This window comes from Heloderma suspectum, chromosome 3 (genome assembly GCF_057233095.1).
Source record: "Heloderma suspectum isolate Gila_16-S chromosome 3, 16-S_ref, whole genome shotgun sequence".
In the NCBI taxonomy this organism is placed as follows: domain Eukaryota; kingdom Metazoa; phylum Chordata; class Lepidosauria; order Squamata; family Helodermatidae; genus Heloderma; species Heloderma suspectum.
In genome coordinates, this window is record NC_139460.1 from 216,604,368 (window position 1) to 216,617,042 (window position 12,675).

The following is a 12,675-nucleotide window of genomic DNA, read 5'->3' on the forward strand; positions in this document are numbered from 1 at the left end:
TCCTTTAGGATGAACTGATTGGACCTCCTTGCAGTCCAGGGGACTCGTAAGAGTCTTCTCCAGCACCACAGTTCGAAAGCATTGATTCTTTGGCGTTCAGCCTTCCTTATAGTCCAGCTCTCACAGCCATACGTTGCTACTGGGAAAACCATAGCTTTGATTATACGAACCTTTGTCGGCAAGGTGATGTCTCTACTTCTTACTATGCTGTCTAGGTTGGCCATGGCTTTCCTCCCAAGGAGCAAGCGTCTTTTAATTTCATGGCTACAGTCACCGTCTGCGGTGATCTTGGAGCCCAAGAAAATAAAATCTGTCACTGCTTCCATTTCTTCCCCTTCTATATGCCAGGAAGTGATGGGGCCAAATGCCATGATTTTAATTTTTTTAATGTTGAGTTTCAAACCAGCTTTTGCCCTCTCCACTTTCACCCTCAACAAGAGGCTCTTTAGATCCTCTTCGCTTTCTGTCATTAGGGTGGTATCGTCTGTGTATCTGAGGTTATCGATAATTCTCCCAGCAATCTTAATTCCGTCCTGTGATTCATCCAACCTGGCGTTTCTCATGATGTACTCTGCATATAAATTAAATAAGCAGGGCGACAATATACAGCCTTGTCGTACTCCTTTCCCAATTTTGAACCAATCGGTTGTTCCATGTCTGGTTCTTACTGTTGCTTCTTGACCCTCGTACAGGTTTCTCAAGAGACAGGTAAGGTGGTCTGGTACTCCCATCTCTTTCAGAATTTGCCACAGTTTGTTGTGATCCACACAATCAAAGGCTTTAGCGTAGTCAATGAAGCAGAAATAGATGTTTTTCTGGAATTCTCTTGCTTTCTCCATGATCCAGCGAATGTTGGCGATTTGATCTCTAGTTCCTCTGCCTCTTCGAAACCCAGCTTGTACTTCTGGTAGTTCTTGGTTCACATACTGCTGAAGCCTAGCCTGTAGGATTTTGAGCATCACCTTGCTGGCATGTGAAATGAGTGCAATTGTATGGCAGTTTGAGCACTCTTTGGCATTGCCCTTCTTTGGAACTGGAATGTAAACTGACCTTTTCCAGTCTTGTGGCCATTGTTGAGTGTTCCAAATGTGTTGCCATATTGAGTGCAGCACTTTAACAGCATCATCTTTTAGGATCTTAAATAGTGACTGCATTATCATGGCTATCAGGGACATTCAGATCTTTCCTGTATAGCTCTTCTGTGTATTCTTTCCATCTCTTCTTAATCTCATCTGCTTCTGTTAGGTCCCTGCCTTCTTTTCCTTTATCATGCCCATCTTTGCACAAAACGTTCCCTTGAGATCTCCGATTTTCTTGAAGAGATCTCTAGTCTTTCCCATTCTATTGTTTTCTTCGATTTCTTTGCATTGTTTATTTAAGAAGGCCTTCTTGTCTCTCCTTGCTGTTCTCTGGAACTCTGCATTCAGTTGGATATATCTTCCCCTTTCTCCCTTGCTTTTCGCTTCCCTTCTTTCCTCAGCTACTTGTAAAGCCTCATCAGACAGCCACTTTGCTTTCTTGCATTTCTTTTTCTTTGGGATGGATTTCATTGCTGCCTCCTGAACAATGTTACGGCCCTCCGTCCATAGTTCCTCAGGCACTCTGTCTATTCCTCACCTCCACTGTATATTCATAAGGGATACGATTTAGGTCATACCTGAATGGTTTAGTGGTTTTCCCGACGTTCTTCAATTTAAGCCGAAATTTTGCAATAAGAAGCTCATGATCTGAACCACAGTCAGCTCCAGGTCTTGTTTTTACTAACTGTATAGAGCTTCTCCATCATTGGCTGCAAAGGACATAATCAATCTGATTTTGATATTGACCATCCGGTGATGTCCATGTGTAGAGTTGCCTCTTGTGCTGTTGGAAAAGAGTGTTTGCTATGATCAGCGTGTTCTCTTGGCAAAACTGTATTAGCTTTTGTCCTGCTTCATTTTCTACACCGAGGCCATGCTTGCCTGTTATCCTGGTGATTTCTTGACTTCCTACTTTAGCATTCCAATCCCCTATGATGAAGAGGACATCTTTTGTTGGTGTTAGTTCTAGAAGGTGTTGTAGGTCTTCATAGAACCAATCAACCTCAGCTTCTTCGGCCTCAGTGGTTGGGGCATAGACTTGAATTACTGTGATGTTGAATGGTTTGCCTTGGATTCGTACTGAGATCATTCTATGGTTTTTGAGATTGTACCCCAGTACTGCTTTTCCCACCCTTTTGTTGACTATGAGTGCTACTCCATTTCTTCTAAGGGATTCTTGCCCACACTGGTAGATATGATGGTCACCTGAATTAAATTTGCCCATGCCTGTCCATTTTAGTTCGCTGATTCCCAAGATGTCGATGTTCAATCTTGCCATCTCATGTTTGACCACCTCTAGCTTACCTTGATTCATTGATCTGACATTCCAGGTTCCTAAACAATATTGTTCTTTACAGCATCGGATTTTCTTTTCACCACCAGACACATCCACAGTTGAGTGTCCTTTCACTCATCTTGGGGTTTTCTTGGCAAGAATACTGGAGTGGGTTGCCATTTCCTTCTCCAGTGGACCACATTTTGTCAGAACTCTCCACCATGACCTGTCCGTCTTGGGTGGCCCTGCACGGCATAGCTTATGGCTTCACTGAGTTACACAAGCCCCTTCACCACAACAAGGCAGTGATCCATGAAGGAGATATGCAATATAAAACATTATAAAATCGCCCTAAACTGACTTTAGGTGTTGTCTGTTATTAAACATATGCGATTTAATAAACTTCAGGAATTTCCTTTCCTTATCGTTGGCTTTCTCAGCTCAACAGAACTTCAGCCCAAGGAGTCTGAGAGGACAACACAGTCTTAAATGTCACCCGAAGCTAGCTGCTTATTACCCTATGTAGCCCAAATCAAGGCATTCACTAACTGAAAAGCAGGAACAAACCCATCTTGACTTTGGTCATCTCTCACTGCTGTATACAGCGTGTTCACCATTAATGGTACAGGCCCCTTGCTCTGCACCATGAACTAAGCTTGTGACCTGTGCTGAGGCAGCAATGTTAGCACTGCTCTGCCAAGACTGAGGGAGTCCAGTGCAACTATAGAGGACAAGAGCTTTTGAAGGACAGAGATGGAACACCGATGAGCCATATCTGAAGGGACCGCAGAGCAGTCCTGGTGCCTTCGTGCTTGTGAAATGTTGAGATGGAAAAATACTATATTAAGAGGTTGGGAGGATTTTTTAGCATTCTTATCCTACTTGTCAGGGACAGAATGCCGTATCAGCCCCCTTTACACATCCATGTTTATGCCATGCAATCATTACGGTAAGCAGAATACAATCAAGCAGTAAATTATTTCGTACAGCATAATAAACGCATTAACTGAATAAAATTTCACTAATTATTACCCACACTTGTTCTGCTGAGGTGTCATTTTCCATCCTCAAAATGTTGTAGCATGCTGTTTGATTTATTCTTGTTGTTAGCCAATGTGAGTTTATTTGCTTTTCATGGTCACGGCTTTTATAGCTTTAATTTAACACTTAGTCAATCACCTTAGTCAATCACAGCAACCTCATTATCTAATCCAACCATACAATATTACCTTTGCTTGCTTTTGATATTAATTGATTGACACGTTTCTATACTTAAATTTAATGCTGCTAGAAATCCTTATAGTCTTTGCTTATAGTCTTCCCCATGTTTCACCGAATGCCAAGGTAATATTTTGCCTATCTTCTTTCCCCATCTATTTATATTATTTTGATAGCTTTGTTGTTCTTTTTTCTGAACAGCAATAATGAATCCCACAGCAATTTGGGTTTTTTTTCTTTTTGTGAATGCTCTCTAAATCATGCTACAGTCTTGATGGCAAAGATAAAATTCAAGTCAGCCTTGAGACAGAGAGGCTTGCCAGGCTTAAGAAAGAAACACTGGTTTCTCTGGAGAAAGGGCTCTCATAAAACAAACCTTTTCATATTCAAGATGTTTTAAGCACAACATCTATCTTTTCATATCAACCAGAATCTTAAAGTTATTTACATTTTGTTCTAAATCCTGCATTTTTAAAACTTACTTTCCATCACTGACTGAAAATTGTCAACACGTGTAACACCTTATTTTACATCAGTTGCATTGTGAATTGACACGTAATGCTGTTTTTCTTCTTTCAAATTCTGATTGTGGCTTTGAAGCTAATACACACCAAAGGGCCTTAAAAGATTCTAGCCAGATCTTAAGCTTTATCAACAGAAGCTACAATATTAAAGCTGCTAACTGCAGCAGGCTTTTATTTCTCAGGGTCAGGGAGAAGTACCACAATATCCTGGGAATGACTTGGCAATAGCATTCTTCTGCAGCCCAGTTACTTGTATTCATCCTTCCCTGTGTGACATTTTCAGATAAAAGTATGACTTCTGATAGCATCCCCACCGACAGCCAGTGTGGTGTACTGGCAGAGAGGAAATTACCTTGATTTAAAAAATTTGGTCAACTCACTCAACCAGTTTCATATACCCCCCTGACCCTGATTCATACTTTTTTAGGCCATCTCAGATTTCCAAAGCCTAAAAGACCCCACTGGAAACTGCCTGTTTGCTTGGATGCACATGTGCCAACTCTGTCACTCAGTAGCAGATGTCCCCAAGACCCCTGCTTCCTCACCTAGTTATACTGTTAGTTGATGAATGCCATTTCAAGTTTTCAGTCTTTGAAAGGAACGATCTCCTTCCTCTGAGCCAGGTGTGGATTCATAGGTCACATAGGCTGGAAAGGTCATGGATTAGCATAAAAGGAAATTACTCTTAGATTTGAATTCTCTTCTATGATTGGGAGTTTAATATTCCCCCCTCCCCCAACTGGGACAGTTTGTCAATTCTTGCTTTCACTAGTTAAACCTTTTCAGCCCAACCAACTGAATGGGAGAGCTTCTCTTTTAAGAATGTAAGGAAAGCCCTGTTGGATAAGACCAAAGATCTGTCTAGTCCAGCATCCTGTTTCCTACAGTAGCCAGCCAGACGCCTTTGAGAAACCCATACACAGGGCAGGAGGGCAACAGCACCCTCCCACTCGTATTCCCCCACAACTGGTACTCAGAGACATGCTGTGGCCTCTGATCCTCGAGGGCATACAGTTATCATGACTTCTTGAGGGAAGCGTTCTCTTGGCAGAGAGATCAGATGTGGATACCATCCAAAATGAGTTGACTTCCTGCTTCTTTATATCTTTGCTCTGGGAAGGCATGGGCTGGACTCCGTTTTTTTTTTAAAAAATGAACAAAACAGAACACTGTTGGTCAAACATCACAAGCTAGGTAACATAGGAAACTGATATTGTTAATCTTATGTGTTTGCCATTGTTTTCAGAAACTTTTTTCTTTTAATGCTATGCAAACTCTGATGATTTCCTTAAATAAATTCCCTTTTACCTTTTTAATCACCTTCTTATGAGTTTCAGTTCAGCCCACCCATGCCATACCTGGTCATGTTACCAATGACCTAAAAAGGGTTATTTCCCATGTAAATTGGGGGCTCTTTTTTCTTTTTCTAAATAAGAGGGTTTTGATATTTATTTTACTGTCTGAGTGGTGGCAACTGAATTGAGTTGTAAAAAATAATGTTTGGGTTTTCTGGCACCCCCACTTTAATCATTACATCTGGCTTGAGTATTGGACAAAGCAGGAAAATTAGAGTTCCAATCCCTGTTTGCCCATGAAGCTCACTAGGGCTCAGTATAGACAAAAGACTTAACTATGATTAGCATTAACCATGGTTTGTTGCTTTTGCCCAGGTTAAGATAACATTCATAAAGTGAAACAATGTTTTATTTTACCTAGATAAGACCTTCCTTGCAGAGGGTATGTTTGAGGAGACACCAGAGAGGCTTACTAGTCATCATGCAAGAAGAGGCTGGGGAAGCAGGGAAACTGCTTTAACTATGGTTTCTGGGTCCAGATATAACACTTATGGTTAAGGCAAGCCAATTCCTAACTGATTTGCAGCCAATTCCTAACTAGACTTAGGTATTCAAAATATTGCTCAGGTACAGCTGAGAAAAATAAAACTATTGTTAAGTGATGTGTCTAGATAGCCTTGGGCAAATCACTCTCTTAGCCTATCCTAACGCAGACTTTAAGGCCTCAGAAATATGGGATGGCCTAACCTTAGGGTTAAGCATGAACGTTCTTGGAGAAAGGATGGAATACAAAAATGATACAATTATTATGTTTTCACATGAAGAATGGACCTCAAACTGTCTTCCTTAGCAACACTGTTTTGTTGGTGCCACCTCATAAAAGAAAAGTACACCCTCACAGACTACACTGTATTCAGTTTCAAACTGTGAGCCTCAGTGAAGCTCTTTGCAAGTCTTGATCTCAGAGGTAAACATCCACATCAACGTGGCCAGAGTTGTCAGATTTCTGGGCAGCCCCACAGCTAAGTAAAGTTGAAGAAGTTAATTCGTATGAAACAAACCAGAAAATTAATCAGAATTTACGATTTTAAATGTGTAATTTAGGTACTTAAAAACACCCAAGTCGAAAGAAAGAAAGAAAGAAAGAAAGGTAGGTAGGTCGGTAGGTGGGGGGACTATTGAAACAGGAAGATATGTTTAGGGTCAAGTCGAATTTTTGTATGCTACAATTTTCACATCAAATGTTGCCATTTTCATGTGGCAGGGATTAATGAGTTAGGTGTGTGTGCACACCCCATAAAAATTAGCCAAAGGAAGGAAAAAAAGAGCTTGTGTTCATCCTATGTCAAAAGTGGTCATAGTAGTTTTGGCTCAGCCACAATGGTGTGTATCAGAAGTTACCATAAATGTTTCTACTAAGCGAAACAAGCTTTGAAGGATCTGTAGTGAATACAGCTTTGGTTCTCCTCTGTTTAAATGAGGGCTGGGCATGCAGAGGACTAATTTCAAAAGCTCTCTGCATCAGGGCTGGCCCAAGGTATTTCGCTGCCTGAGGCAAAGGACAAGGTGGTGCCCTGCCCCCACCCCCATTTTACATATAGAAGCTGATGGGACTGGCAGTTGAATCTTACTTCAACCTTGGCATTGGGACAGCTTCATCACACCCGAGGGCAGCGAGCTAGCTTAGGGGACAAGAGGCAGGCTGAGTAGCACACACAGCAATGTCCTCCAACACCTCAACACCATCCCTGCCCTTCAGCATCAGTCACCTGAGGCAAGCACTTCACTCTGTGTGCGATCAGATCAAAACTCTGTCAAGAGCTATCTGTCCCTTTCCCAGTAGCCCACTGGGCAAGAAGAAAGAGGGAGGGAGGGAGGAGGTGACCTTGCCCAAATTTACTCTTGCCCCACCCACCACTGGCATACAACCCCAACCAGATTACCCCCAAGGGAATGTGGCCCTCAGCAGAAAAGAGGTTATGGATTGCCATGTATTGTACTGGTAATTCACTCCAAGGTGGGGCTTGGAATGGGGTGGGGGCAAACATTCATACCAGAGACACTTTCAGTTTGCTAAGAAAAAAAAGTTAAATAAAAAGTACTTCTTCAAGGTCACCGATTAGCGTTTTAAATGTATTATCAAAAAGGGTTTTACTCATCAATCTTCTCTCCATATCTCCAGGATTTCTTAGTCTCCTGAAGCTTCAGTCCAAACCTTACATCTTCCTCTCTAAAGGAGCTGTAGGAACATGAGTTATGTCTAGGACTGCATTAATGTTTCCAGCAGACTTGCTAAATTGTCCTGTCAGTTTGTGATGGGTCGTGACTAAAAGTTTATGTTCCCTAGAGCTAAAGACGGCAGAGATCCCACTATGCTCTGCCTGAATCCTGCAACTGTGGCAAAAATATTCCCCCACAGAGTACTACTACTTTCCCTCAAGAATAAAGCATCAGTCAATGCCAGTTATGAGAGCAGTTGCTAAAATCAACAACACAGATAGCAACAATGATTGACAATTATGGGTCTCAACAGAGTACTGCACTGATGTACAGATACAACAGCATGCCGCATTCTGTGATACGTTCATGCACGCCAGATATGCTCAAAGGCTTGGGATGCACTGCAGCACTAATTTCATTCACCACTAAGAGCTTGGTCAAGAAAGGCTGCAGCAATGTGAAACAGAACCCAGGGTGGTTCTTTTCATGGCCTAGACTGTAGTGGCAGTACACGAGAATGTGTTGCTCAGTCACTTCTATTGAAAACAATTACATACAGGCATTGACTCATCTGAAAGCTTCCCAACAGATTGCATCAGCCTTTCCCAACCTTGTGTCCTCCAGAACTTCCAATTATGGAAGTTGTTGGACTGCAACTTCCATAATTCCCACCAATATGCTGCTGGGAATTATGGAAGTTGCAGTCCAACACCTCTGGAAGGCATGAGGTTGGGGAAGACTGGACAACATACTTATTACTTTGACTGTTTGAATGTAGCTGTCTTACCAAGGCTCGAACCTTTGTAACATTTGCGTCAGCTAGTTAGGGCTGATTCTCAGCATGTGTCCTCCTTCTTCTGAGAATGCTCACAACTGGGTCTAATGATTGCTAGACACTATTGTGGTGGTGTCTGCCAAGCGCAGAAGGACGTTTGAGGCTTATCCCATTCATATCTGGCAGGGGAGTGGCCATATGTCAGAAACAGAGCACAGGCTTTGCATGTCAAAGGTCCCATGCAGATCTATGACATCTTAACAGTTAAAGGTTCTTGGATAGCAGGACTGGCAAAGACTTGTAGCTGAGACCTTGGGAGCAGTGGCAACGGGAATAGACGTGTGGGAGGCAGTGAACTGCCAACGCAGAGGACCGCCCCCCCCCCACAAAAACCTTCAACAGACATCGTTGCCACTTTGCTTGCAATTGCAAATTGGAAAGCTACTTCCTCATTCTGTCTTGTGGGGCTCTCTTTGGCCATCTTGTTCCTCCTAAAGCCTGGCAGTGGCTTTGATTTGCAAACTTGCCATGTGCAACGATCGTGCCCGTTGAGATCATTCCCCTGCAATAGGGTAGGCAATAGGGAGCATTAGCGTAGGGCACCTTCAGGAAATGATCCCCTATAACTTTAAATAAATAATCAAAGAGGCTCTCTCTGCCTATGCAGGAGGAGGAGGAGCCACTAAGCCAGGCTATTGGGTGTTGTTGCTGCGCACTCTGAGCAGCTGGGCGGCAATCAATAGAGAAGAGGACAATGAAGTGGCCATCTTAAAAAAAAATAAAAATCAGCACTGCGCAACAGTAGTAGATCATCCGGTTTACTAGCTACTAGCAGCCGAACAAGAACTTGATGGTAGAAGCAGAGGGAGAGAGAGAGGGAGAGGGAGAGGGAGAGGGAGAGGGAGAGAGAGAGAGAGAGAGAGAGAGAGAGAGAGAGAGAGGAATGGAGCACCATGATGCTGAATATTTTGGGTTCTTGAATTATTTTTAAGAGGGGAGAGTGAGTGTGAGTGTGTGTGTGTGTGTGTGTGTGAGAGAGAGAGAGAGCATTAGTGAGAGCGTGTGCGCGCGCACATGCATGCCTTTCTTTCTGCACTGTGCTGACAGTAGACTCTTTGAAGTTTTTCTTGTACTGACCACCAGTAGTATATATACAAGCTGGATTTTTGTATTGTGTTGTTTCTCTCCACTGTTAGGCATGCAGGTCTGGAGGATGTTCGTGGTGGATATACAAACAGGTGGATTTTGGGGTGTTCTAATAACTTGCGGCTGTGTTCCAGGGGCTGCTTTTCTATGTGAGACAATGATGATGATTTATCACGATGTGTGGCTGTGTGGATTCCCCACTCATGATCTTAAAGTCACTTCATTATCTGTGGTTGTTGGAACAGGAGAATGCTGTGTCCAAAAGAATGCTTTTGTGGGGCTGTGATTTCCCCACCCCCCCCTTTGCACATATAATCTTAAAGTTTACATGCCTCAGTTTTCCCTTTCTGTGGTATGAGTTGCTGGCTGTTGGGGATTCAAAAGACTGCCCTGCCTCCACTGTCACTCCCTTGGCTCCACCTCTGGTGACAACCTGTCTGCCCTACCAATCAGATTGGCCACCAGCTGCCACTGCTTGGGAGAGCTACCCCCAGTCTTGGACTAGTGGACTCAGCCTGATTCAGCTTAAGGTAGTTCCTTACATCTTGTCAGTGGAGAGAGAAGTAGCAGCAAAAACGATGATTTCCAAGGACCCCTTCCCTCACTGAGACTGTTCCGAATCCTTCTTCCCTGAAGTTGCAGTCCATTTCTTGGCTTCAGTGAAGGAGGACATATTTTATCACAGCAGAATCAAGTCGCAGAGGGCATTGTGTGCAATGAATCAACACAGCATTTGGTCTGCTTCATTAAAAACACCAAGCGCACTGTAGATGCAGAGTGGGAAACTGGCCAGATCCTTGCCTGTCTCAGACTCAAGCATCCTAACATTTGGTTTCAAAACACAGATTACTTCCCTCACTTAGTATTTATAGCAACTATTGGTTCACATTCTAACTGGAGCTCAGTGAAATAATGTTTTAGTTCTTTGCCCTGGAATGGCTTTGGACATGATGCAGCTGTTGTGGGGACAAGACATACTTCTTGCCTTTCCTATCTCCAAGGTGTTCAATGTCTCATCCAAAACAGAACTAACTTCCCCTTACGCCAGGGAAAAGTTCCTAATCTGCCCATGGTGTGTGCGTGTGTGTGTGGGGGGGGAATAGGAAAATCCTATTTCAGATGAGAGAAAGAGAGAGAAGTGTGGAGATATTCACAAGATATTCACAATTTTCCATCACATCCACAATTGTTCATCATATATTTTTATCTGGAAATTATTTAACGGTGGTCATATTACAATTCTAACAACAAAGCATTTTTTGAAAAAAATGTTAAGCCAAACTCATGGGGTAGATCCCAGCAACCAAGATTCTATTTCTATTTATTTATGATGATGATCCATCCATACTTATTGGGTGTAATCTCCAAGTAAAATAGGACACTTCTGGAATGGATACCTTAACACAAGAAAACTGAAATATTTTACAAGGCATAATAGAACAACTTTTAAAAAATTTTACATGTCGCTTACACAGAACTGGCTTGCAATTTCAGAAAAGAATACTGAAAGCCTTTCGTAGTAAAAAGGCTGGCTATGTGTGTATGTGTCTGACGTTCTGTGACTGCTTTCTTCTGGAAAGCTGCTTCCATAACAAAACAGACTGCTTTTAAAACATGGACCCCAATCTCGCAATTTAGATGAAAACTGTGTAAAAGGAACATCTATTTGTGTGAGCAGGCAAGAGGGGAAAAGAGACTATCATATATGCTGGCAGCACTTCCTCTTTATACAAGTCATGCTTTGGCAGAGATGGGGCGAATGGTGGAGTTTAAATAGCAGTTCACTGGTTCCACAGAGGGAAAGAATCTCTCAGAAAAACTCAGGTGCATTTTGCCCTTCTTGATCCTGGACATTATACACCAGATTGTAGGAATCAGAATGTAAGGTGGTTCCATATATTTAGTACTGTAACATAGCAAACTCCATTGTGCACTATAGGAGCTAAACAAATCTAGTTGCTTTTGATGGATATGCTTTTTAAATGGTTGTTATTCCATTGCTCAAAATTAGATTAAAATATTTTTTTAAAATTCTAGCCTCATGCATAATACATCTTATACATGCTCTTACTTATTTATTTTGGAAAATAAATATTTTTCTGCAGTCGAAGGGGGAAAATGGGAAACAGGCAATTCTTGGAGCTGCTTTATGCTACTTACCTATTTCTTTCCATTTACAGTATTTCTAAATAGAGCCTGCTGCAATGGGTCTGGTAATGATTTATACTGCATGTATGGATTATATTCAGTGATCAAATAAACGTACTGTTTTGACAGTCAAACAGTCTATTCTAATTCAACACATTACTAGAGAAAGGGAAGATTAACCTTCCTATGTTATTTAGGTACTTCTGTGAGAAACAGCAACTGTAGCCTTTTTTCACTTTGTGGAGTTGCTTATTTGTTTAGGACAGCACATTGTATAAGCTAGGATAAATGTACTAAGTCACCAAACTGAGAAGAAACTGCCTGAATAATTATATTATTAATCATCATTAGAAATGTGTAACTGTCTCAATCCTGATCACAAAACATTAAATTGCCTATCCAAAACAGCACCCAAATCCCTCCTCAGGATGCCGAAAGTACTGCCATCTTCCATCTTCAAAAGTTCCAGCTTTCCTTTTACACCCACACTCACCGACAGCATGGAACACTCACACAGAATTGGGATAGCATAAAAAATTAATGCTTAAATCAGCATGAAGTATACAAATTTTGGGTTTTTAAATATTATTTATAATCTGCCTCCTTTATAATTCCACTAATATCCCTTACACTGTCCGAAAGTCTTGCAGTCACTTGGGAAATGTTTTAAGTCGCTGGAGCATATTTTAGCACAGGGAACAAAGCTGTGCAGTGAAATTTAACTTGATCTGCTGCAAATAGCATAACTAATTCATTAGTTCTATTGCAAACATTGCCTGAATTTGGTATGCCAGTATGTGATTTTGGCTGGTACACAGGATGGGAAATTAGGGCAGACTACATTCTATAGTAAGTGCTGCAACAAAAGGGCACATCCTCCCGCCACCCCTCCAAAGCCCAGCTGAGCTGGGTGATGACCACACTGAACACTGGAGAAGAGGCATGAAAACATAGCATTCCCAAAATAACCCAAAAATAACATGATCCCAATCAT

The 12,675-nt window shown here is 42.0% G+C and overlaps 1 protein-coding gene across 5 annotated transcripts in view; it reads right to left on the minus strand.

The window, feature by feature from the left end:
• Positions 1–12,675, minus strand: part of MICU1 (mitochondrial calcium uptake 1) — a 166,546-nt gene that overhangs the window by 18,238 nt on the left and 135,633 nt on the right. The window lies entirely within an intron of this gene.